The sequence below is a fragment of the Bombyx mori genome, chromosome 15 (assembly GCF_030269925.1).
Source record: "Bombyx mori chromosome 15, ASM3026992v2".
NCBI lineage: Eukaryota > Metazoa > Arthropoda > Insecta > Lepidoptera > Bombycidae > Bombyx > Bombyx mori.
This window is the reverse complement of record NC_085121.1, coordinates 1,759,325-1,766,875: the sequence shown is the minus strand read 5'-3', so window position 1 is coordinate 1,766,875 and position 7,551 is coordinate 1,759,325. Positions and strand designations below refer to the sequence as shown.

Here is a 7,551-nt window from a genome sequence, read left to right as displayed (position 1 = left end):
GTGCAACGTGGGCACTATCCGAGTTCAGTGACGGTTTGGTGGGCTATTCACTATGAAGCAGTGACTGGGCCATACTTTTGTGAAAAAGGTATCAAAACATCGGCACAAGTGTATCAAGATTACCATCAACAGTACCATTCTTGAGAAGGTAGTGAAGCCCCTTAACAACACCATGTTCAATAATCAAAAATGGTCCTTCCAGCAAGACTCGGCGCCAGGTCATAAAGCTCGGTCTACGCAGTCTTGGTTGGAAACGAACGTTTCGGACTTCATCAGAGCTGAAGACTGGCCGTCGTCTAGTCCCGATCTTAATCCGCTGGATTATGATTTATGGTCAGTTTTAGAAATTACGGCTTGCTCTAAACGCCATGATAATTTGGAGTCCCTAAACCAATCCGTACGATTGGCAGTGAAATTTTTTCCCATGGAAAGAGTGCGTGCTTCTATTGATAACTGGCCTCAACGTTTAAAGGACTGTATTGCAGCCAACGGAGACCACTTAGAATAAGCTTTTTATACTTTAAATTGCTTTATATTTATGTAATAAACTAACATACTGTAAAAGTAATAAATGCTACTTGCAATAGAAAATATATTTTTCCCTTTGTCTCAGTATTTATGGCAAGACGGTATATTTTTTTTTTTATGAAATATTATATTATGAAATGAAATGAAGCTGATTAATTTAATATGAAACATGGCATTGCATGAAATGAGATGAGATGAAATGATAGGGGATGAAATATAATCTCAGTAAAATGATGGTCGTTTACTGAGATTTCTCAGTGGACTTTTTGGAAGATCCCGAGAAGTTACGTCCAACGGCTTTGTTTCATTTTCCCACATTTGTGCACTTTCAGAGATATTAAATAGTTAATAAACCACCGGTGTTGTACATTTAAACCTGAAGAAACACGAAATAGGCAAAATAAAACAAATCACACAACTTTACTTCTCGCGTTCCCGCCAAAAAGTCGGGTTTGTGTTTGTGAAGTGAAATGCTTTTTTTTATAATGTGCACGGTTTGTGCATTAGCCACATACAAGAATAAAGGTAAAAGTGGTATTCCAATTACAGCACTAGAGCGCATTATGCGGCATCATGCTCAACGTTGAATGTTCCAGCTACAGCAATGCTTCGCACAATCGAGCACTCTCAAAAGTACTGCCTGTCATCAGATATTTTATTAATGGCTCAACCTTAACTAGTAGGTGAGCTCACGGGGCTCAAACCTGACGACGTTGCTGATACGAACCTTAGCAAGAGCCGTGCTTCGCAGAATCTACCACCGGATCGGAAACGCGACCCACTGAGAAGATCCGGCGAGAAACTCAGTGGGCTGTGTCTGACGGTTAGTTTACTCGTCGAACCCTTCGTCGCAAGCGACGGGTTCGACGAGAACGATGACCGGTGCTTGAGGTACCTAGAAGCACCGTTAGTGGACCGGGAGGATCTGATATGACGTGTTTGGAGCGACACGGCGACGTCGACTGCTTTCCATTCTGTCCGCAGGATCGGGAATGTAAACAGCTACAATCATGTCACAGGCTTATCATAGAAGATTCATATTAGATTATATTAGTACATAATTTTTATATTAGTTATATATTAAAACCAGACCTAGTGACTTAATAGGTACTTATGTATTAACCAATCCATGCTGAAGTCCTAGTCTTATTATCTATGACTAATGCATGAGCATAGAGGTAGGTAGGTACCACTGAAGTAGGAAACCTATAGGTGAATGAAGTTAGCCCCTCAAAAAAATTTTTTTTTCCTGTTTTCTACTTATTTTCTATTAATTCGTTTGTTCATCATTTGTTCTTGATTGTTCATTGTTAATAATTGTTTGTTTCCCATTTATTTATTTTTAAAAAAATATTAAAAATATATCTAAAAGTTAGCCCCTCGATTGCAATTTTTAATATTTTTTCGTCCTTAATTACTCGTAAATATTCATTTTCGATTGTTCTTATATAAAATACGTTTGTTCTCTTTCGAAATTACTCATTTTTTGTTTAATTAATTGTATTAGTTGAATAAATGTATACAAAATATGTGTACTGCGCATGCCATAAGTGTATAATCTATGGCGCATGCGTCAACTATAATGCCTAAACTTTCTACGCGGTTTTAATCGTGAAAAAAAAACAATTATAAATCCTGAAGGATCAATTAATTGGTATACAGTTTAATTAAAAAAATTAAAAACAAAATAAATAAAATAATGTGCATTCGCGTAAAGTTAGACCAAATACATTTTTTCCATCCTCCTATATACCTATCGCTATGAAGGTATAAAAAAGATAGGTTAAGACTTCGTTCACATAGGTAATATAAACAAATAAGTAAATATGTTCATTATTTATCTTTCAAGAGATAATGTAGGTATACATTATAATAACATTTTGACACAGTCGAAATTATATTCCTAACATTAGTAAAATAACATTTTAATATTTTTTTTATAGGTTATGTATTGAAATTGTTGGAAAATTATTTCATGTTTTAGCTGGAAAACTACATGGCGAATTATATGCAATACAAGATAATGAGCTCCATTAAATGAATTCGAATGAAACCAAACTGTTTACCATCCAAATTCGATTGTCGGGCAGATAGAAAACGAAAATTCACTCATAGTGAACCTCGGCCTGCATTTGTGAAACGGCAAAGACTCACTATTATCAAGGAAATTGAAGAGACAACTAAAAATGAGATGTGTCGTATTATTATACCTTTGCCATCTTGTAGTCAAGGTAGGTGTAACTGTCAATAATTAGTTACACTCACAGATCTCCTAATCAAATAACAATATCAGAAAAAATGAGAATAGTTAGTTAGTTAGTGGAAGTAGCCAAAATGGGCAAGTGGATCTCAGTTCCTATTACATAAGGTACTAGGAAGTTTGTGAAAATGAAAATTTATCACAGTGTAATATCACTTACTTACTTTAACAGTGAAGGAAAACATTGTGATGAAACCTGCACACCTAAATGTTCTTAGGATTTTCTTAGGTGTGTAATCCACCAACCAGCACTAGGCCAGCGTGGTGGACTAAGGCCTAAAAACCCTCTCAATGGTAGTGAAGGCCAGTGTCCAGCAAGGGGATATATTATATGGGCTGATGATGATGACTAGGAAGTTAAATACTACTACTACTACTACGACAGTACACATATAATCCTATATATTTACAAACTATATGTTTGTTGGAAATTGCTAACATTATTTCATATTTCCAGATGTCCAGCCACTTGAAAATAGGTGTAGTAATGACAAAGCTATCCAAGTAGCTCCAGCACAGGAACACAAAGGCAAGGCAAGTGTGTATTGCCACATCACCCCTTAATATATCTGAAGCAAGTATAAGTAAATAATCAGAACCAGCAAAAAAAAAATGTTGTTCCTGAGGACAAATTTGACAGTGATGAGTCAAATGCACCAGCAACAGAAGGATCAACTGTTGACTATGAGTTATCTCTCTATATCTCCACTCCATCAAAGACTTGTGCACTTCAGACTATAGCTCTCAAGAAGACTAAAAAGTTGAAAAAATGAATGTGTTAACAACTTTATCTAAAGTGAAAAATAAACAACGTTTATATATTGGTCTTCCACAAGAATTATGTTTCATAATAGGCTTGATTGAGAAACATACAAATGTTTCTGAACAAAATATTGTATTATGTCTGATGAGAATAACATTAAATAGAACATTCTCTCATTTGGCTGATGATTTCGATTTATCTGTAAGTCAAGCAAGCAATATATTTTTCAACAAACTCCCAGAAATTGCAAATGTAATATCACCCCTTGTTAGACTATTAAAAAAACAATACAATAAATATATATGCAGGAAGGATAATTGATGTCAACTTGGTGGAAAATAGAAAGTTTTTAGATAGGTTGCCACCTACAAAACTCTTTAATTAAATAAGTAATCCTTACTTATAAATAGGAAGTTTTGTAAGTATTTTCACTCTTCATTCAAAAACTACTGAACAGATTTTAATAAGACTTTTATGCTGGTCTTCTATGGCTAGCAACTCATTATTATTTTGATTCTGTTTTCCACAAATGTGCTAAATATGGGCTTATATATATGAAAAGGAATAAATATTAATGTTATGTAACCTTTGTACCTGTATGTTAAGAATAATTTTTAATAAAACATAATTTAAATTGAAATATTATTTTTATTAAATCACATTCACTTTGTACACATCAATATTTTGTACTCCCTAAAAGGAAAATAGGTATGAAGTTTTTTTTAAATATTTAACATTACATTTTTGTGTAAGATTAGAAAATTGTTATTCTTCCAAAAAGAACTTCCAAGAACTACATTATCTAACAACTGTGCAACTTACTCGGAATCAAAATCAATACCTACTAATTATAGTGACCTGATTAGTTTTTTCAAAGTTGCTGGATGCTACACAAAAGTAGCAAGTTTTACTTTTAGCACAATACATATGCATTTGAACTTGTGCATAATATCTTTCTTTAATTTTTTTTTGCCTTTTTATTTATGGAAACATAGCATTACTCACTTGCTTGTTTGTAGATCTATCAAAAAAACATAATTTATGTTTTTTTTAGCACAGTGGGCAATACCCTATTATTCATATTAATTATATACGGCGCGGCGATGCGAAAATTCATTACTGAATTATTTAAGAATGATAGGCATAATATAATATTTTAATTCGCGATCTGTTTATAATTTTTAATATATGATTTAAAAATAAGTTATCTTTAATATTTTTAATTTTGTGATTTATGGGGTGGTCACAGTCATTATTATAAAAATAGAAATTTTGAGGAAATATAAATGTTTAATACAAATTATTTTGATAATCGAAATAAATTCATATCAATCCAAATTCATATTTGAACTATGAAAATTGTATGGTATGTAAACAGAAATATATTTTATAATTATAATGACTATTTATTCCATGCAGTATCGGTTAGAGAAGCTTGCACAGCTTCTCTAACCGACACTGCAACTAGAATAAAGTCTAATAAAGAATAAGAATAAACTTTTCTTCGAAGCTCAATTCTACAAGGGTATTCAATCAGATAGCTATCTATCTGTCGTTCCTGTATGAAATTTTGGTATGTCGAAATCTTGGATAAATCCAGCAAAGCTAAATAAAGTATTTACCTAAAAAATATGTTTATGCTTAAAGTCACGTGTTTATGTTATTCGAAAGTATTAAGCTCCAAGCAGCATTTAGCTCCAACTAAATTCATTAAGAACCAATTTTTCAATCGATGATTAAAACAACATTAATACTGAGAATGAATATTTATTTATAAAATACACATGTTTTCACCACGAATTTTGCACGATAATTTAAATTAATATTCATTAATATTAATTTAAATAAATATGAATTAATCTTCTTCTTCTATAACCCATAGTCAACAGTTGATCCTTCTGTTGCTGGTGCATTTGACTCATCACTGTCAAATTTGTCCTCAGGAACAACAGTTTTTTTTTTGCTGGTTCTGATTGTTTACTTATACTTGCTTCAGATATATTAAGGGGTGATGTGGCAATACACACTTGCCTTGCCTTTGTGTTCCTGTGCTGGAGCTACTTGGATAGCTTTGTCATTACTACACCTATTTTCAAGTGGCTGGACATCTGGAAATATGAAATAATGTTAGCAATTTCCAACAAACGTATAGTTTGTAAATATATAGGATTATATGTGTACTGTCGTAGTAGTAGTAGTATTTAACTTCCTAGTCATCATCATCAGCCCATATAATATATCCCCTTGCTGGACACTGGCCTTCACTACCATTGAGAGGGTTTTTAGGCCTTAGTCCACCACGCTGGCCTAGTGCTGGTTGGTGGATTACACACCTAAGAAAATCCTAAGAACATTTAGGTGTGCAGGTTTCATCACAATGTTTTCCTTCACTGTTAAAGTAAGTAAGTGATATTACACTGTGATAAATTTTCATTTTCACAAACTTCCTAGTACCTTATGTAATAGGAACTGAGATCCACTTGCCCATTTTGGCTACTTTCACTAACTAACTAACTATTCTCATTTTTTCTGATATTGTTATTTGATTAGGAGATCTGTGAGTGTAACTAATTATTGACAGTTACACCTACCTTGACTACAAGATGGCAAAGGTATAATAATACGACACATCTCATTTTTAGTTGTCTCTTCAATTTCCTTGATAATAGTGAGTCTTTGCCGTTTCACAAATGCAGGCCGAGGTTCACTATGAGTGAATTTTCGTTTTCTATCTGCCCGACAATCGAATTTGGATGGTAAACAGTTTGGTTTCATTCGAATTCATTTAATGGAGCTCATTATCTTGTATTGCATATAATTCGCCATGTAGTTTTCCAGCTAAAACATGAAATAATTTTCCAACAATTTCAATACATAACCTATAAAAAAAATATTAAAATGTTATTTTACTAATGTTAGGAATATAATTTCGACTGTGTCAAAATGTTATTATAATGTATACCTACATTATCTCTTAAGATAAATAATGAACATATTTACTTATTTGTTTATATTACCTATGTGAACGAAGTCTTAACCTATCTTTTTTATACCTTCATAGCGATAGGTATATAGGAGGATGGAAAAAATGTATTTGGTCTAACTTTACGCGAATGCACATTATTTTATTTATTTTGTTTTTAATTTTTTTAATTAAACTGTATACCAATTAATTGATCCTTCAGGATTTATAATTGTTTTTTTTTCACGATTAAAACCGCGTAGAAAGTTTAGGCATTATAGTTGACGCATGCGCCATAGATTATACACTTATGGCATGCGCAGTACACATATTTTGTATACATTTATTCAACTAATACAATTAATTAAACAAAAAATGAGTAATTTTGAAAGAGAACAAACGTATTTTATATAAGAACAATCGAAAATGAATATTTACGAGGAATTAAGGACGAAAAAATATTAAAAATTGCAATCGAGGGGCTAACTTTTAGATATATTTTTAATATTTTTTTTAAAATAAATAAATGGGGAACAAACAATTATTAACAGTGAACAATCAAGAACAAATGATGAACAAACGAATTAATAGAAAATAAGTAGAAAACAGGAAAAAAAAATTTTTTTGAGGGGCTAACTTCATTCACCCGAAACCTATCTATGGTAGGTACTTATTAACTCCATGTGCATGAGTTACTTAATGAGTCTAATGACAGTAGGTAATCTACAATAAGTTAGTACAGCTCGACCAAGCTAAGTTTGCACCTCGCATCGAATACGTCACACTGCCGCAAGTACGGTCTTAAAAAAGGATTCGCTATGACTTTAAAATGTAAACAAATGTTTGTTAGATTTTACTTTGCATTTATTGTTTTTAACAATATATTATATCTAGGTACATTAAAATATAGCGATATCGGGTTTTTGTATTAAGACCACCCGGGTGTTCTTGCACTTTTTAAATATGTATCCCAATTGCTCAGTAATAATTTTCCTTTATGTTTCTTTTCAGGATTATGTTTCTCCCTTCACTGTATAT

At 32.4% G+C, this 7,551-nt stretch overlaps 2 long non-coding RNA genes across 3 annotated transcripts; one reads left to right on the top strand and one right to left on the bottom strand.

Annotated features, from left to right (window-relative positions):
* The first annotated feature begins 1,879 nt into the window (after positions 1-1,879).
* LOC134200154 (uncharacterized) lies at positions 1,880-4,191 on the top strand. 2 transcript variants are annotated; one of them, XR_009974945.1, is made up of 3 exons: positions 1,932-2,331; positions 2,513-2,759; positions 3,246-4,191. It is a non-coding gene; the product is annotated as an uncharacterized LOC134200154 (long non-coding RNA). The 2 variants fall into 2 exon arrangements; XR_009974944.1 differs by having other exon boundaries at positions 1,880-2,759.
* A 1,111-nt stretch (positions 4,192-5,302) lies between these two features.
* Positions 5,303-6,840, bottom strand: LOC134200155 (uncharacterized). The gene is made up of 3 exons (XR_009974946.1): positions 6,569-6,840; positions 6,143-6,389; positions 5,303-5,659 (listed from the first exon to the last, which is right to left on the bottom strand). It is a non-coding gene; the product is annotated as an uncharacterized LOC134200155 (long non-coding RNA).
* Between the last annotated feature and the right edge of the window lie 711 nt (positions 6,841-7,551).